Raw genomic sequence first — 18,341 nt, forward strand, 5'->3', positions numbered from 1 at the left:
TCGCGCACCGGTCTGAAGACCTCACTAAATCATTCAATCGGTAGTAGCGACGGGCGGTGTGTACAAAGGGCAGGGACGTAATCAACGCGAGCTTATGACTCGCGCTTACTGGGAATTCCTCGTTCATGGGGTACAATTGCAAGCCCCAATCCCTAGCACGAAGGAGGTTCAACGGGTTACCCGGCCCTTTCGGGCTAGGAGGACACGCTGATTCCTTCAGTGTAGCGCGCGTGCGGCCCAGAACATCTAAGGGCATCACAGACCTGTTATTGCTCAATCTCGTGCGGCTAGAAGCCGCCTGTCCCTCTAAGAAGATCATTTGTCGCCGGTAGCACGAAGGGATACCGGAAGCGACTAGTTAGCAGGCCAGAGTCTCGTTCGTTATCGGAATTAACCAGACAAATCGCTCCACCAACTAAGAACGGCCATGCACCACCACCCACCGAATCAAGAAAGAGCTCTCAATCTGTCAATCCTTCCGGTGTCCGGGCCTGGTGAGGTTTCCCGTGTTGAGTCAAATTAAGCCGCAGGCTCCACTCCTGGTGGTGCCCTTCCGTCAATTCCTTTAAGTTTCAGCTTTGCAACCATACTTCCCCCGGAACCCAAAAGCTTTGGTTTCCCGGAAGCTGCCCGCCGAGTCATCGGAGGAACTTCGGCGGATCGCTAGCTGGCATCGTTTATGGTTAGAACTAGGGCGGTATCTGATCGCCTTCGAACCTCTAACTTTCGTTCTTGATTAATGAAAACACACATGGCAAATGCTTTCGCTTAGGTTCGTCTTGCGACGATCCAAGAATTTCACCTCTAACGTCGCAATACGAATGCCCCCGTTTGTCCCTGTTAATCATTACCTCGGGTTCCGAAAACCAACAAAATAGAACCGAGGTCCTATTCCATTATTCCATGCACACAATATTCAGGCGAAACACTGCCTGCTTTGAGCACTCTAATTTGTTCAAAGTAAACGTGCCGGCCCACCTCGACACTCGGTGAAGAGCACCGCGGTAGGATTGCATCGGACCGCCGACGCGCGGGGCCCAAGCATGCACCCCGGGACGAAACACCCGCATCCAACCCGGCCTCCGCGAAGAGGTTACGAGAGGAGGGGCGAACGCCCGAGGGAAGGGGCTTGCCGCGGCCGACCGCATCCACCGGCAGGACGTCCGCACGGGCATGCCAGTTAGACACCGACGAACGGTGAACCGACAGCGTGGGACACAAGTCCAACTACGAGCTTTTTAACCGCAACAACTTTAATATACGCTATTGGAGCTGGAATTACCGCGGCTGCTGGCACCAGACTTGCCCTCCAATGGATACTCGTTAAAGGGTTTAAAGTGTTCTCATTCCGATTACGGGGCCTCGGATGAGTCCCGTATCGTTATTTTTCGTCACTACCTCCCCGTGCCGGGAGTGGGTAATTTGCGCGCCTGCTGCCTTCCTTGGATGTGGTAGCCGTTTCTCAGGCTCCCTCTCCGGAATCGAACCCTGATTCCCCGTTACCCGTTACAACCATGGTAGGCGCAGAACCTACCATCGACAGTTGATAAGGCAGACATTTGAAAGATGCGTCGCCGGTACGGAGACCGTGCGATCAGCACAAAGTTATCCAGAGTCACCAAAGCAAACGGACGCAGACGAGCCACGCCGATTGGTTTTGATCTAATAAAAGCATCCCTCCCATTTCTGGTCGGGACTCAGTTCAGCATGTATTAGCTCTAGAATTACCACAGTTATCCAAGTCATGTGGTACGATCTAAGGAACCATAACTGATTTAATGAGCCATTCGCGGTTTCACCTTATTTTGGCTTGCACTTAGACATGCATGGCTTAATCTTTGAGACAAGCATATGACTACTGGCAGGATCAACCAGGGAGCTGCTAGCAGCTTTTTTTTTCGTTCGGAGGAACCTCCCGGGTCCGCAGAGCACCGGGTCCGAATCTTATGATGTACATTTTTTTTTCCTTCTGTATCAACAAGTACGGGGGCGACTTCCCAATATCGACACCCGCTTTGCAATTGCAAAGTCTTTCCTTCCATCTCTAATTAATTTTCCTAGGGAGTAGGCGAGGCCAAACTTCCAAGGCTTTCACTGGCGAATATATCGCGCTCTTAGAAACTCGCATGGTACTTGGCGAGTGGATTTCAAATTATATGATCGGTGCCCACATTCGGGCGCGGCCCACTGCGGGAGCAGACCGTTGGCCCGTGGGCTCGCTGTGAACTAATTTGCCCACTGGTCCGAAAAGTATTCATTTCTAAACACCTTTGGCCAGGGCTGAAGACCGCGACTAACCCCTTTGAAACTTGTCTCTCAGGGAGCTGCGATCCATCAAACATTTCATTGTTAACAGAGGGGAACCATTACTTGGTTAAGACGATAGGACACGCGTTCCCCACCATTTCGCATCCAATCGAATTGCCGCACAAGAGCTCGTTACCTGAGAAAGGTATAGCATTGGCTCGCAGCTAGTGTATTGCAGTTCAGACAGATAGGCCACTTTAGATAGTTCTTAGTGTTCACAGTTATCACCAAGACTAGACCCATATGGATTTAATTCTTCAAGGAGCAGCGGTCCACCAATAAGAGAGATGAAGACATGTTTTCGGATGGCCACAACGCCCCCTCGCCACCCAAATGTGCATGTTTTAAGTGTACATTGGGAGTCGACGGAACATCGGGAGTCCGCTTGCTTTCTCCGGATCAGCTGCCACCCCCCTGATCTACCAGATAGACAAGAACATGTCTTCTCCACCAATCTCATCCACCGAAGCTCCGATCATGGCTTCTTCTACCTTTATACTGATATACCCCCACGGAGCAACATGCGGGCAAGGGAACTCTTGCTACCCTTCAGTAAAGCAGGTATCTCTTATAGATGGTGACTGCACCTTGGCCAGGATTGAAGACCGCGACTAACCCCTTTGAAACTTGTCTCTCAGGGAGCTGCGATCCATCAAACATTTCATTGTTAACAGAGGGGAACCATTACTTGGTTAAGACGATAGGACACGCGTTCCCCACCATTTCGCATCCAATCGAATTGCCGCACAAGAGCTCGTTACCTAAGAAAGGTATAGCATTGGCTCGCAGCTAGTGTATTGCAGTTCAGACAGATAGGCCACTTTAGATAGTTCTTAGTGTTCACAGTTATCACCAAGACTAGACCCATATGGAATTAATTCTTCAAGGAGCAGCGGTCCACCAATAAGAGAGATGAAGACATGTTTTCGGATGGCCACAACGCCCCCTCGCCACCCAAATGTGCATGTTTCAAGTGTACATTGGGAGTCGACGGAACATCGGGAGTCCGCTTGCTTTCTCTCCGGATCAGCTGCCACCCCCCTGATCTACCAGATAGACAAGAACATGTCTTCTCCGCCAATCTCATCCACCGAAGCTCCGATCATGGCTTCTTCTACCTTTATACTGATATACCCCCACGGAGCAACATGCGGGCAAGGGAACTCTTGCTACCCTTCAGTAAAGCAGGTATCTCTTATAGATGGTGACTGCACCTTGGCCAGGATTGAAGACCGCGACTAACCCCTTTGAAACTTGTCTCTCAGGGAGCTGCGATCCATCAAACATTTCATTGTTAACAGAGGGGAACCATTACTTGGTTAAGACGACCGGACACGCGTTCCCCACCATTTCGCATCCAATCGAATCGCCGCACAAGAGCTCGTTACCTGAGAAAGGTATAGCATTGGCTCGCAGCTTGTGTATTGCAGTTCAGACAGATAGGCCACTTTAGATAGTTCTTCGTGTTCACAGTTAAGACCACGGCTAGACCCATATGGAATTAATTCTTCAAGGAGCAGCGGTACACCAAGCATTTCATTGTGTACTAGAAAGCACCTCTACCATGTAACAAACATACGACCACCAAATTTCTGCTTACTTCCCCCAGCGGATAGTATTTGCTAGTATCATCCACAAAGTAAATCAATTTTTTCAATGTACCGCTTCTTGGGGGAACTGGGCATGAATCAATCAAGCATTTTGAGGTAGCATGTCCGCTTCACCGCGAGGTGCTCTGAATACCATTATACATTCTTTTTCATCATCCACTTTCAGACCACTACAAGACCCATACTGAATTAATTCCTCAAGGAGCTGCAGTCCACAAAACATTTTACTGTGTACTAGAGGGCACCTCCACCATGTAACAGAAAACATACAACCTTCTTAATTTAATTCTGCATTGTTTCCCAGACGATTTGTTAGCCATACAACAGTACCATCCACAGTAATTCACCTCTTTGAAATCCAATGCATTGTAGAGAAACTGAGGTGGTAGCATTCAAACCGTTCTGTAATGTTAATTCTGCTTCATAGAAAGGTGCTACAGGTTCCACAATAATTAATTGGATATTTTTGCAATATATATAGGGCGAGAAAACTCGGGGGGACTCCCTTTTCATTTATGTACATATTCTTTCCATATTGCAAATAATTCCAATTTTTCCCGATTGCATGTCCCCCTAATATACCCAAAATGGGCCTATCGATGGGTTCACAAAGGTACCCAAAATATGAGATTTTGACTGAAAGAGGCTGGCTAACTTCCGGGAACATGATCATAGGAAATAGGTCAAAATCCCGAATCGCAGTTGTTTACGAACAACCACGAACGGAGACTTAAAATAACCTATAAGGCTGGAATTCATGGGGCCTGTATAACAGGCATTTACACAGACTCTCGGGAGGGAGGGCTCTGTGGCCGGGAGAATTTTCTGGCTCCCCGCCCGAAACTTTTCAGAGTCCCTAATGCCTGCTTGAATGTGAATAAGCAGAGCCCGGTAGCTGATATTTTGCCGGGGTGTGGAGGCCCCGGTCGCCGCCAAATTCCTCTGGTCACAGCTTGTGTTAATACACATGTTAATTTTACATGCAAACCACCAATGACAATTTTCCTCGGCCGCGGAGGCCTCGGTCGCCGCCAGAATTTTCTGGTTCCCGCTCAATATATTGCAGAGTCCTGCAGGCCTGCTTCTGTAGGAATATGCAGAGCCCGGTAGCTGATATTTTGCCGGGGTGAGGAGGCCTCGGTCGCCGCCAAATTCCTCTCATCCCAGCTTGTGTTAATACACATGTTAATTTTACATGCAAAACCACCAATTACCATTTCCTCGGCCGCGGAGGCCTCGGTCGCCGGGAGATTTTCCTGGCTCCCCGCTCAATATACTGCACAGTCCCGCAGGCCTGTCTCCAGTGGAATACACACAGTCCGAGAGCCGAAAATTTGCCGGGGTGTGGAGGCCTCGGTCGCCAACAGATTGCCATAGGCTCTGGCTGCAATATTTACCGTGTATTTTTTCCCTCCAGAGACACCACTACACCCTATATAACCCAAAATGGGCCTTGACGCGTGTACACGCGGAGCCCGAGCGCCGAGAGTTCTCCCGGCCGCGGAGGCCTCGGTCGCCGGGAGAATTTCAACGGCCCCTGCTCGAAATTTTTCTAAGTCCAGAATGCCTGCTTCTCCCAGCCTGTGTTAATACACATGTTAATTTAACATGTAAAATCACCAAGGACCATTTCCTCGGCCGCGGAGGCCTCGGTCACCGCCAGAATTTTCTGGCTGCCCGCTCCCCATGGGTAGACGCGCTGCCCAAGCGCCGAGAGTTCTCCCGGCCGCGGAGGCCTCGGTCGCCGGGAGAATTTCTCCGGCCCCTGCTCGAAATTTTTCAAAGTCCAGAATGCCTGCTTCTCCCAGCATGTGTTAATACACATGTTAATTTAACATGTAATATTACCAATGACCTTTTCCTCGGCCGCGGAGGCCTCGGTCGCCGCCAGAATTTTCTGGCTGCCCGCTCCCCATGGGTAGACGCGGAGCCCGAGCGCCGAGAGTTCTCCCGGCCGCGGAGGCCTCGGTCGCCGGGAGAATTTCTCCGGCCCCTGCTCGAAATTTTTCAAAGTCCAGAATGCCTAGTTCTCCCAGCCTGTGTTAATACACATGTTAATTTAACATGTAAAATTACCAAGGATTATTATCCCGGCCGCAGAGGCCTCGGTCGCCGCCAGAAATTTCTGGCTCCCCGCTCAATGTATTGCAGAGTCCCGCAGGCTTGCTTCTCCAAGCCTGTGTTAATACACATGTTAATTTAACATGTAAAATTACAGAGGATTATTTCCCCGGCCGCGGAGGCCTCGGTCGCCGCCAGAATTTTCTGGCTGCCCGCTCAATGTATTGCAGAGTCCCGCAGGCTTGCTTCTCCAAGCCTGTGTTAATACACATGTTAATTTAACATGCAAAATCACCAATGACAAATTCCTCGGCCGCGGAGGCCTCGATCGCCGGGAAAATGTTCTGGCTCCCTGCTCGAATTTTTTTTCTAAGTCCCGATTCGCTATTACAGGCTGGCGCACGGAGTCCGAGGGGCGTAAATATGCCGGGTAGTGGTGCCTTCCGTCGCCGAGACATTTTACAATTGCCTGGGAGCAGTATTTAACATGTTAATTTTTTCCCCTCGTGACACCACTACCCCCTATATAACGCAAAATGGGCCTTGCCAAGGGGGCGCGCAACGCCCGAGCGCGGGCGTTTTTCCCGGCCGCCGAGACCTCCATCGCCGGGAGAATGTCTTCAGCTATTTGCTAGATTTCCCGATTCGCCCCGCACGACAAACAACCACGAACGAGGTGGTTTTCGAGAGTTCTCCCGGCCGCGGAGGCCTCGGTCGCAGGGAGAATTTCCCTGGCCCCTGCTCGAAATTTTTCTAAGTCCAGAATGCCTGCATCTCCCAGCCTGTGTTAAAACACATGTTAATTTAACATGTAAAATTACCAATGACCATTTCCTCGGCCGCAGAGGCCTCGGTCGCAGCCAGAATTTTCTGGCTCCCTGCTCAATATATTGCAGAGTCCCGCATGCTTGCTTCTCCAAGCCTGTGTTAATACACATGTTAATTTAACATGTAAAATTACCGAGGATTATTTCCCCGGCCGCGGAGGCCTCGGTCGCCGCCAGAAATTTCTGGCTCCCCGCTCAATATATTGCAGCGACCCGCAGGCTTGCTTCTCCCAGCCTGTGTTAATACACATGTTAATTTAACATGTAAAATCACCAAGGACCATTTCCTCGGCCGCGGAGGCCTCGGTCGCCGCCAGAATTTTCTGGCTGCCCGCTCCCCATGTGTAGACGCGGAGCCCGAGCGCCGAGAGTTCTCCCGGCCGCGGAGGCCTCGTAGCCGGGAGAATTTCTCGGGCCCCTGCTCGAAATTTTTCTAAGTCCAGAATGCCTGCTTCTCCCAGCCTGTGTTAATACACATGTTAATTTAACATGTAATTTTACCAATGACCTTTTCCTCGGCCGCGGAGGCCTCGGTCGCCGCCAGAATTTTCTGGCTCCCGGCTCAATATATTACAGAGTCCCGCAGGCCTGTCTCCAGTGGAATACACACAGTCCGAGAGCCGAAAATTTGCCGGGGTGTGGAGGCCTCGGTCGCCAACAGATTGCCATAGGCTCTGGCTGCAATATTTACCGTGTATTTTTTCCCTCCAGAGACACCACTACCCCCTATAAAACCCAAAATAGGCCTTGCGGTGGGTACACGCAGAGCCCGAGCGCCGAAGTTCTCCCGGCCGCGGAGGCCTCGGTCGCCGGGAGAATTTCTCCGGCCCCTGCTCGAAATTTTTCAAAGTCCAGAATGCCTGCTTCTCCCAGCCTGTGTTAATACACATGTTAATTTAACATGTTAAATTATCGAGGATTATTTCCCCGGCCGTGGAGGCCTCGGTCGCCGCCAGAATTTTCTGGCTCCCCGCTCAATATATTGCAGAGTCCCGCAGGCTTGCTTCTCCCAGCCTGTGTTAATACACATGTTAATTTAACATGTAAAATCACCGAGGACCATTTCCTCGGCCGCGGAGGCCTCGGTCGCCGCCAGAATTTTCTGGCTCACCTCTCAATGTATTGCAGAGTCCCGCAGGCTTGGTTCTCCAAGCCTGTGTTAATACACATGTTAATTTAACATGTAAAATTACCGAGGATTATTTCCCCGGCCGCGGAGGCCTCGGTCGCCGCCAGAATTTTCTGGCTCCCCGCTCAATGTATTGCAGAGTCCCGCAGGCTTGGTTCTCCAAGCCTGTGTTAATACACATGTTAATTTAACATGTAAAATTACCGAGGATTATTTCCCCGGCCACGGAGGCCTCGGTCGCCGACAGAATTGTCTGGCTCCCTGCTCGAATTTTTTCTAAGTCCCGATTCGCTATTACAGGCTGGCGCACGGAGTCAGAGGGGCGGGAATTCGCCGGGTAGTGGTGCCTTCCGTCGCCGAGACATTTTTCTATTGCCTGGAAGCTGTATTTAACATGTTAATTTTTTCCCCCTCGGGACACCACTACCCCCTATATAACCCAACATGGGCCTTGCCGCGGGTACACGCGGAGCCCGAGCGCCGAGTGTTCTCCCGGCCGCGGAGGCCTCGGTCGCCGGGAGAATTTCTCCGGCCCCTGCTCGAAATTTTTCAAAGTCCAGAATGCCTGCTTCTCCCAGCCTGTGTTAATACACATGTTAATTTAACATGTTAAATTACCGAGGATTATTTCCCCGGCCGTGGAGGCCTCGGTCGCCGCCAGAATTTTCTGGCTCCCCGCTCAATATATTGCAGAGTCCCGCAGGCTTGCTTTTCCCAGCCTGTGTTAATACACATGTTAATTTAACATGTAAAATTACCAATGACCATTTCCTCGGCCGCAGAGGCCTCGGTCGCCGCCAGAATTTTCTGGCTCCCCGCTCAATGTATTGCAGAGTCCCGCAGGCATGCTTCTCCAAGCCTGTGTTAATACACATGTTAATTTAACATGTTAAATTACCGAGGATTATTTCCCCGGCCGTGGAGGCCTCGGTCGCCGCCAGAATTTTCTGGCTCCCCGCTCAATATATTGCAGAGTCCCGCAGGCTTGCTTTTCCCAGCCTGTGTTAATACACATGTTAATTTAACATGTAAAATCACCAAGGACCATTTCCTCGGCCGCGGAGGCCTCGGTCGCCGCCAGAATTTTCTGGCTTCCCGCTCCCCATGGGTAGACGCGGAGCCCGAGCGCCGAGAGTTCTCCCGGCCGCGGAGGCCTCGGTCGCCGGGAGAATTTCTCCGGCCCCTGCTCGAAATTTTTCAAAGTCTAGAATGCCTAGTTCTCCCAGCCTGTGTTAATACACATGTTAATTTAACATGTAAAATTACCAAGGATTATTATCCCGGCCGCAGAGGCCTCGGTCGCCGCCAGAAATTTCTGGCTCCCCGCTCAATGTATTGCAGCGTCCCGCAGGCTTGCTTCTCCAAGCCTGTGTTAATACACATGTTAATTTAACATGTAAAATTACAGAGGATTATTTCCCCGGCCGCGGAGGCCTCGGTCGCCGCCAGAATTTTCTGGCTGCCCGCTCAATGTATTGCAGAGTCCCGCAGGCTTGCTTCTCCAAGCCTGTGTTAATACACATGTTAATTTAACATGCAAAATCACCAATGACAAATTCCTCGGCCGCGGAGGCCTCGATCGCCGGGAAAATGTTCTGGCTCCCTGCTCGAATTTTTTTTCTAAGTCCCGATTCGCTATTACAGGCTGGCGCACGGAGTCCGAGGGGCGTAAATATGCCGGGTAGTGGTGCCTTCCGTCGCCGAGACATTTTACAATTGCCTGGGAGCAGTATTTAACATGTTAATTTTTTCCCCTCGGGACACCACTACCCCCTATATAACCCAAAATGGGCCTTGCCAAGGGGGCGCGCAACGCCCGAGCGCGGGCGTTTTTCCCGGCCGCCGAGGCCTCCATCGCCGGGAGAATGTCTTCAGCTATTTGCTAGATTTCCCGATTCGCCCCGCACGGCAAACAACCACGAACGAGGTGGTTTTCGAGAGTTCTCCCGGCCGCGGAGGCCTCGGTCGCCGGGAGAATTTCTCGGGCCCCTGCTCGAAATTTTTCTAAGTCCAGAATGCCTGCATCTCCCAGCCTGTGTTAAAACACATGTTAATTTAACATGTAAAATTACCAATGACCATTTCCTCGGCCGCAGAGGCCTCGGTCGCAGCCAGAATTTTCTGGCTCCCTGCTCAATATATTGCAGAGTCCCGCATGCTTGCTTCTCCCAGCCTGTGTTAATACACATGGTTATTTAACATGTAAAATTACCGAGGATTATTTCCCTGGCCGCAGAGGCCGCGGTCGCCGCCAGAATTTTCTGGCTCCCCGCTCAATGTATTGCAGAGTCCCGCAGGCTTGCTTCTCCAAGCCTGTGTTAATACACATGTTAATTTAACATGTAAAATTACCGAGGATTATTTCCCCGGCCGCGGAGGCCTCGGTCGCCGCCAGAATTTTCTGGCTCCCCGCTCAATATATTGCAGCGACCCGCAGGCTTGCTTCTCCCAGCCTGTGTTAATACACATGTTAATTTAACATGTAAAATTACCGAGGATTATTTCCCCGGCCGCGGAGGCTTCGGTCGCCGCCAGAATTTTCTGGCTCCCGGCTCAATATATTACAGAGTCCCGCAGGCCTGTCTCCAGTGGAATACACACAGTCCGAGAGCCGAAAATTTGCCGGGGTGTGGAGGCCTCGGTCGCCAACAGATTGCCATAGGCTCTGGCTGCAATATTTACCGTGTATTTTTTCCCTCCAGAGACACCACTACCCCCTATATAACCCAAAATGGGCCTTGCGGCGTGTACACGCGGAGCCCGAGCGCCGAAGTTCTCCCGGCCGCGGAGGCCTCGGTCGCCGGGAGAATTTCTCCGGCCCCTGCTCGAAATTTTTCAAAGTCCAGAATGCCTGCTTCTCCCAGCCTGTGTTAATACACATGTTAATTTAACATGTAAAATTACCGAGGATTATTTCCCCGGCCGCGGAGGCCTCGGTCGCCGCCAGAATTTTCTGGCTCCCCGCTCAATGTATTGCAGAGTCCCGCAGGCTTGCTTCTCCCAGCCTGTGTTAATACACATGTTAATTTAACATGTAAAATCATTGAGGACCATTTCCTCGGCCGCGGAGGCCTCGGTCGCCGCCAGAATTTTCTGGCTCCCCGCTCAATGTATTGCAGAGTCCCGCAGGCTTGCTTCTCCCAGCCTGTGTTAATACACATGTTAATTTAACATGTAAAATCAACAAGGACCATTTCCTCGGCCGCGGAGGCCTCGGTCGCCGCCAGAATTTTCTGGCTGCCCGCTCCCCATTGGTAGACGCGGAGCCCGAGCGCCGAGAGTTCTCCCGGCCGCGGAGGCCTCGGTCGCCGGGAGAATTTCTCCGGCCCCTGCTCGAAATTTTTCAAAGTCCAGAATGCCTGCTTCTCCCAGCATGTGTTAATACACATGTTAATTTAACATGTAATATTACCAATGACCTTTTCCTCGTCCGCGGAGGCCTCGGTCGCCGCCAGAATTTTCTGGCTGCCCGCTCCCCATGGGTAGACGCGCTGCCCGAGCGCCGAGATTTCTCCCGGCCGCGGAGGCCTCTGTCGCCGGGAGAATTTCTCTGGCCCCTGCTCGAAATTTTTCAAAGTCCAGAATGCCTAGTTCTCCCAGCCTGTGTTAATACACATGTTAATTTAACATGTAAAATTACCAAGGATTATTATCCCGGCCGCAGAGGCCTCGGTCGCCGCCAGAAATTTCTGGCTCCCCGCTCAATGTATTGCAGAGACCCGCAGGCTTGCTTCTCCAAGCCTGTGTTAATACACATGTTAATTTAACATGTAAAATTACCGAGGATTATTTCCCCGGCCGCGGAGGCCTCGATCGCCGCCAGAAATTTCTGGCTCCCCGCTCAATATATTGCAGCGACCCGCAGGCTTGCTTCTCCCAGCCTGTGTTAATACACATGTTAATTTAACATGTAAAATCACCAAGGACCATTTCCTCGGCCGCGGAGGCCTCGGTCGCCGCCAGAATTTTCTGGCTGCCCGCTCCCCATGTGTAGACGCGGAGCCCGAGCGCCGAGAGTTCTCCCGGCCGCGGAGGCCTCGGTCGCCGCCAGAATTTTCTGGCTCCCCGCTCAATGTATTGCAGAGTCCCGCAGGCTTGCTTCTCCAAGCCTGTGTTAATACACATGTTAATTTAACATGCAAAATCACCAATGACAATTTCCTCGGCCGCGGAGGCCTCCATCGCCGGGAGAATTTTCTGGCTCTCTGCTCGAATTTTTTCTAAGTCCCGATTCGCTATTACAGGCTGGCGCACGGAGTCCGAGGGGCGGAAATATGCCGGGTAGTGGTGCCTTCCGTCGCCGAGACATTTTACAATTGCCTGGGAGCAGTATTTAACATGTTAATTTTTTCCCCCTCGGGACACCACTACCCCCTATATAACCCAAAATGGGCCATGCAATGGGTGCCCACAACGCCCGAGCGCGGGCATTTTTCCCGGGCGCCGAGGCCTCGATCGCCGGGAGAATGTCTCCAGCTATTTGCATGATGTCCCGATTCGCCCCACAAGGCGAACAACCACGAACGAGGTGGTTTTCGTTCGTGGTTGTTTTCGTTCGTGGTTGTTTACTGTTCGTGGTTGTTTTCATTCGTGGTTGTTGTGCGTTCGTGGTTGTTGTCGTTCGGGGTTGTTTTCCGTTCGTGGTTGTTGTCGTTCGTGGTTGTTGTCGTTCGTGGTTGTTGTCGTTCGTGGTTGTTTTCCGTTCGTGGTTGTTTTACGTTCGTGGTTGTTTTCGAGGCAATTGGTACTTTGAAAATTTCAATCGGTTAGCTAGAAAAAATTCTCCCGGCGGTGATTGCCTTGATCGCCGGGAGAATTTTCTGGCTCCCCGATAAAATTTTTTCCAAGTCCCGATTCGCTCTTACTAGCTGGCGCACGGAGTCCGAGGGGCGGGAATTCGCCGGGTAGTGGTGTGTTCCGTCGCCGAGACATTTTCCTATTGCCTGGAAGCAGTATTTAACATGTTAATTTTTTCCCCCTCGGGACACCACTACCCCCTATATAACACAAAATGGGCCTTGCCGCGGGTACACCCGGAGCCCGAGCGCCGAGAGTTCTCCCGGCCGCAGAGGCCTCGGTCGCCGGGAGATTTTCTCCGGCCCCTGCTCGAAATTTTCCAAAGTCCAGAATGCCTGCTTCTCCCAGCCTGTGTTAATACACATGTTAATTTAACATGTAAAATCACCAAGGACCATTTCCTCGGCCGCGGAGGCCTCGGTCGCCGCCAGAATTTTCTGGCTGCCCGCTCCCCAAGGGTAGACGCGGAGCCCGAGCGCCGAGAGTTCTCCCGGCCGCGGAGGCCTCGGTCGCCGGGAGAATTTCTCCGGCCCCTGCTCGAAATTTTTCAAAGTCCAGAATGCCTGCTTCTCCCAGCATGTGTTAATACACATGTTAATTTAACATGTAATATTACCAATGACCTTTTCCTCGGCCGCGGAGGCCTCGGTCGCCGCCAGAATTTTCTGGCTGCCCGCTCCCCATGGGTAGACGCGGAGCCCGAGCGCCGAGAGTTCTCCCGGCCGCGGAGGCCTCGGTCGCCGGGAGAATTTCTCCGGCCCCTGCTCGAAATTTTTCAAAGTCCAGAATGCCTAGTTCTCCCAGCCTGTGTTAATACACATGTTAATTTAACATGTAAAATTACCAAGGATTATTATCCCGGCCGCAGAGGCCTCGGTCGCCGCCAGAAATTTCTGGCTCCCCGCTCAATGTATTGCAGAGTCCCGCAGGCTTGCTTCTCCAAGCCTGTGTTAATACACATGTTAATTTAACATGTAAAATTACAGAGGATTATTTCCCCGGCCGCGGAGGCCACGGTCGCCGCCAGAATTTTCTGGCTGCCCGCTCAATGTATTGCAGAGTCCCGCAGGCTTGCTTCTCCAAGCCTGTGTTAATACACATGTTAATTTAACATGCAAAATCACCAATGACAAATTCCTCGGCCGCGGAGGCCTCGATCGCCGGGAAAATGTTCTGGCTCCCTGCTCGAATTTTTTTTCTAAGTCCCGATTCGCTATTACAGGCTGGCGCACGGAGTCCGAGGGGCGTAAATATGCCGGGTAGTGGTGCCTTCCGTCGCCGAGACATTTTACAATTGCCTGGGAGCAGTATTTAACATGTTAATTTTTTCCCCTCGGGACACCACTACCCCCTATATAACCCAAAATGGGCCTTGCCAAGGGGGCGCGCAACGCCCGAGCGCGGGCGTTTTTCCCGGCCGCCGAGGCCTCCATCGCCGGGAGAATGTCTTCAGCTATTTGCTAGATTTCCCGATTCGCCCCGCACGGCAAACAACCACGAACGAGGTGGTTTTCGAGAGTTCTCCCGGCCGCAGAGGCCTCGGTCGCCGGGAGAATTTCTCGGGCCCCTGCTCGAAATTTTTCTAAGTCCAGAATGCCTGCATCTCCCAGCCTGTGTTAAAACACATGTTAATTTAACATGTAAAATTACCAATGACCATTTCCTCGGCCGCAGAGGCCTCGGTCGCAGCCAGAATTTTCTGGCTCCCTGCTCAATATATTGCAGAGTCCCGCATGCTTGCTTCTCCCAGCCTGTGTTAATACACATGGTTATTTAACATGTAAAATTACCGAGGATTATTTCCCTGGCCGCAGAGGCCGCGGTCGCCGCCAGAATTTTCTGGCTCCCCGCTCAATGTATTGCAGAGTCCCGCAGGCTTGCTTCTCCAAGCCTGTGTTAATACACATGTTAATTTAACATGTAAAATTACCGAGGATTATTTCCCCGGCCGCGGAGGCCTCGGTCGCCGCCAGAATTTTCTGGCTCCCCGCTCAATATATTGCAGCGACCCGCAGGCTTGCTTCTCCCAGCCTGTGTTAATACACATGTTAATTTAACATGTAAAATTACCGAGGATTATTTCCCCGGCCGCGGAGGCCTCGGTCGCCGCCAGAATTTTCTGGCTCCCGGCTCAATATATTACAGAGTCCCGCAGGCCTGTCTCCAGTGGAATACACACAGTCCGAGAGCCGAAAATTTGCCGGCGTGTGGAGGCCTCGGTCGCCAACAGATTGCCATAGGCTCTGGCTGCAATATTTACCGTGTATTTTTTCCCTCCAGAGACACCACTACCCCCTATATAACCCAAAATGGGCCTTGCGGCGGGTACACGCGGAGCCCGAGCGCCGAAGTTCTCCCGGCCGCGGAGGCCTCGGTCGCCGGGAGAATTTCTCCGGCCCCTGCTCGAAATTTTTCAAAGTCCAGAATGCCTGCTTCTCCCAGCCTGTGTTAATACACATGTTAATTTAACATGTAAAATTACCGAGGATTATTTCCCCGGCCGCGGAGGCCTCGGTCGCCGCCAGAATTTTCTGGCTCCCCGCTCAATGTATTGCAGAGTCCCGCAGGCTTGCTTCTCCCAGCCTGTGTTAATACACATGATAATTTAACATGTAAAATCATTGAGGACCATTTCCTCGGCCGCGGAGGCCTCGGTCGCCGCCAGAATTTTCTGGCTCCCCGCTCAATGTATTGCAGAGTCCCGCAGGCTTGCTTCTCCCAGCCTGTGTTAATACACATGTTAATTTAACATGTAAAATCAACAAGGACCATTTCCTCGGCCGCGGAGGCCTCGGTCGCCGCCAGAATTTTCTGGCTGCCCGCTCCCCATTGGTAGACGCGGAGCCCGAGCGCCGAGAGTTCTCCCGGCCGCGGAGGCCTCGGTCGCCGGGAGAATTTCTCCGGCCCCTGCTCGAAATTTTTCAAAGTCCAGAATGCCTGCTTCTCCCAGCATGTGTTAATACACATGTTAATTTAACATGTAATATTACCAATGACCTTTTCCTCGGCCGCGGAGGCCTCGGTCGCCGCCAGAATTTTCTGGCTGCCCGCTCCCCATGGGTAGACGCGCTGCCCGAGCGCCGAGAGTTCTCCCGGCCGCGGAGGCCTCGGTCGCCGGGAGAATTTCTCCGGCCCCTGCTCGAAATTTTTCAAAGTCCAGAATGCCTAGTTCTCCCAGCCTGTGTTAATACACATGTTAATTTAACATGTAAAATTACCAAGGATTATTATCCCGGCCGCAGAGGCCTCGGTCGCCGCCAGAAATTTCTGGCTCCCCGCTCAATGTATTGCAGAGTCCCGCAGGCTTGCTTCTCCAAGCCTGTGTTAATACACATGTTAATTTAACATGTAAAATTACCGAGGATTATTTCCCCGGCCGCGGAGGCCTCGGTCGCCGCCAGAAATTTCTGGCTCCCCGCTCAATATATTGCAGCGACCCGCAGGCTTGCTTCTCCCAGCCTGTGTTAATACACATGTTAATTTAACATGTAAAATCACCAAGGACCATTTCCTCGGCCGCGGAGGCCTCGGTCGCCGCCAGAATTTTCTGGCTGCCCGCTCCCCATGTGTAGACGCGGAGCCCGAGCGCCGAGAGTTCTCCCGGCCGCGGAGGCCTCGGTCGCCGCCAGAATTTTCTGGCTCCCCGCTCAATGTATTGCAGAGTCCCGCAGGCTTGCTTCTCCAAGCCTGTGTTAATACACATGTTAATTTAACATGCAAAATCACCAATGACAATTTCCTCGGCCGCGGAGGCCTCCATCGCCGGGAGAATTTTCTGGCTCTCTGCTCGAATTTTTTCTAAGTCCCGATTCGCTATTACAGGCTGGCGCACGGAGTCCGAGGGGCGGAAATATGCCGGGTAGTGGTGCCTTCCGTCGCCGAGACATTTTACAATTGCCTGGGAGCAGTATTTAACATGTTAATTTTTTCCCCCTCGGGACACCACTACCCCCTATATAACCCAAAATGGGCCATGCAATGGGTGCCCACAACGCCCGAGCGCGGGCATTTTTCCCGGGCGCCGAGGCCTCGATCGCCGGGAGAATGTCTCCAGCTATTTGCATGATGTCCCGATTCGCCCCACAAGGCGAACAACCACGAACGAGGTGGTTTTCGTTCGTGGTTGTTTTCGTTCGTGGTTGTTTACCGTTCGTGGTTGTTTTCATTCGTGGTTGTTGTGCGTTCGTGGTTGTTGTCGTTCGGGGTTGTTTTCCGTTCGTGGTTGTTGTCGTTCGTGGTTGTTGTCGTTCGTGGTTGTTGTCGTTCGTGGTTGTTTTCCGTTCGTGGTTGTTTTACGTTCGTGGTTGTTTTCGAGGCAATTGGTACTTTGAAAATTTCAATCGGTTAGCTAGAAAAAATTCTCCCGGCGGTGATTGCCTTGATCGCCGGGAGAATTTTCTGGCTCCCCGATAAAATTTTTTCCAAGTCCCGATTCGCTCTTACAAGCTGGCGCACGGAGTCCGAGGGGCGGGAATTCGCCGGGTAGTGGTGCGTTCCGTCGCCGAGACATTTTCCTATTGCCTGGAAGCAGTATTTAACATGTTAATTTTTTCCCCCTCGGGACACCACTACCCCCTATATAACACAAAATGGGCCTTGCCGCGGGTACACCCGGAGCCCGAGCGCCGAGAGTTCTCCCGGCCGCAGAGGCCTCGGTCGCCGGGAGAATTTCTCCGGCCCCTGCTCGAAATTTTCCAAAGTCCAGAATGCCTGCTTCTCCCAGCCTGTGTTAATACACATGTTAATTTAACATGTAAAATTACCAAGGACCATTTCCTCGGCCGCGGAGGCCTCGGTCGCCGCCAGAATTTTCTGGCTGCCCGCTCCCCATGGGTAGACGCGGAGCCCGAGCGCCGAGAGTTCTCCCGGCCGCGGAGGCCTCGGTCGCCGGGAGAATTTCTCCGGCCCCTGCTCGAAATTTTTCAAAGTCCAGAATGCCTGCTTCTCCCAGCATGTGTTAATACACATGTTAATTTAACATGTAATATTACCAATGACCTTTTCCTCGGCCGCGGAGGCCTCGGTCGCCGCCAGAATTTTCTGGCTGCCCGCTCCCCATGGGTAGACGCGGAGCCCGAGCGCCGAGAGTTCTCCCGGCCGCGGAGGCCTCGGTCGCCGGGAGAATTTCTCCGGCCCCTGCTCGAAATTTTTCAAAGTCCAGAATGCCTAGTTCTCCCAGCCTGTGTTAATACACATGTTAATTTAACATGTAAAATTAACAAGGATTATTATCCCGGCCGCAGAGGCCTCGGTCGCCGCCAGAAATTTCTGGCTCCCCGCTCAATGTATTGCAGAGTCCCGCAGGCTTGCTTCTCCAAGCCTGTGTTAATACACATGTTAATTTAACATGTAAAATTACAGAGGATTATTTCCCCGGCCGCGGAGGCCTCGGTCGCCGCCAGAATTTTCTGGCTGCCCGCTCAATGTATTGCAGAGTCCCGCAGGCTTGCTTCTCCAAGCCTGTGTTAATACACATGTTAATGTAACATGCAAAATCACCAATGACAAATTCCTCGGCCGCGGAGGCCTCGATCGCCGGGAAAATGTTCTGGCTCCCTGCTCGAATTTTTTTTCTAAGTCCCGATTCGCTATTACAGGCTGGCGCACGGA

At 52.1% G+C, this 18,341-nt stretch overlaps 1 non-coding gene across 1 annotated transcript in view; it reads right to left on the minus strand.

Moving 5' to 3' along the window:
- LOC134545133 (small subunit ribosomal RNA) overlaps nt 1-1,878 on the minus strand; it is a 1,989-nt gene extending 111 nt beyond the window's left edge. Inside the window, exon 1 of the ribosomal RNA XR_010078286.1 lies at nt 1-1,878. This exon is cut by the window's left edge and continues 111 nt beyond it. This is a non-coding gene — a ribosomal RNA (small subunit ribosomal RNA).
- Between the last annotated feature and the right edge of the window lie 16,463 nt (nt 1,879-18,341).

The sequence above is a fragment of the Bacillus rossius genome, unplaced genomic scaffold, assembly GCF_032445375.1.
Source record: "Bacillus rossius redtenbacheri isolate Brsri unplaced genomic scaffold, Brsri_v3 Brsri_v3_scf590, whole genome shotgun sequence".
NCBI lineage: Eukaryota > Metazoa > Arthropoda > Insecta > Phasmatodea > Bacillidae > Bacillus > Bacillus rossius.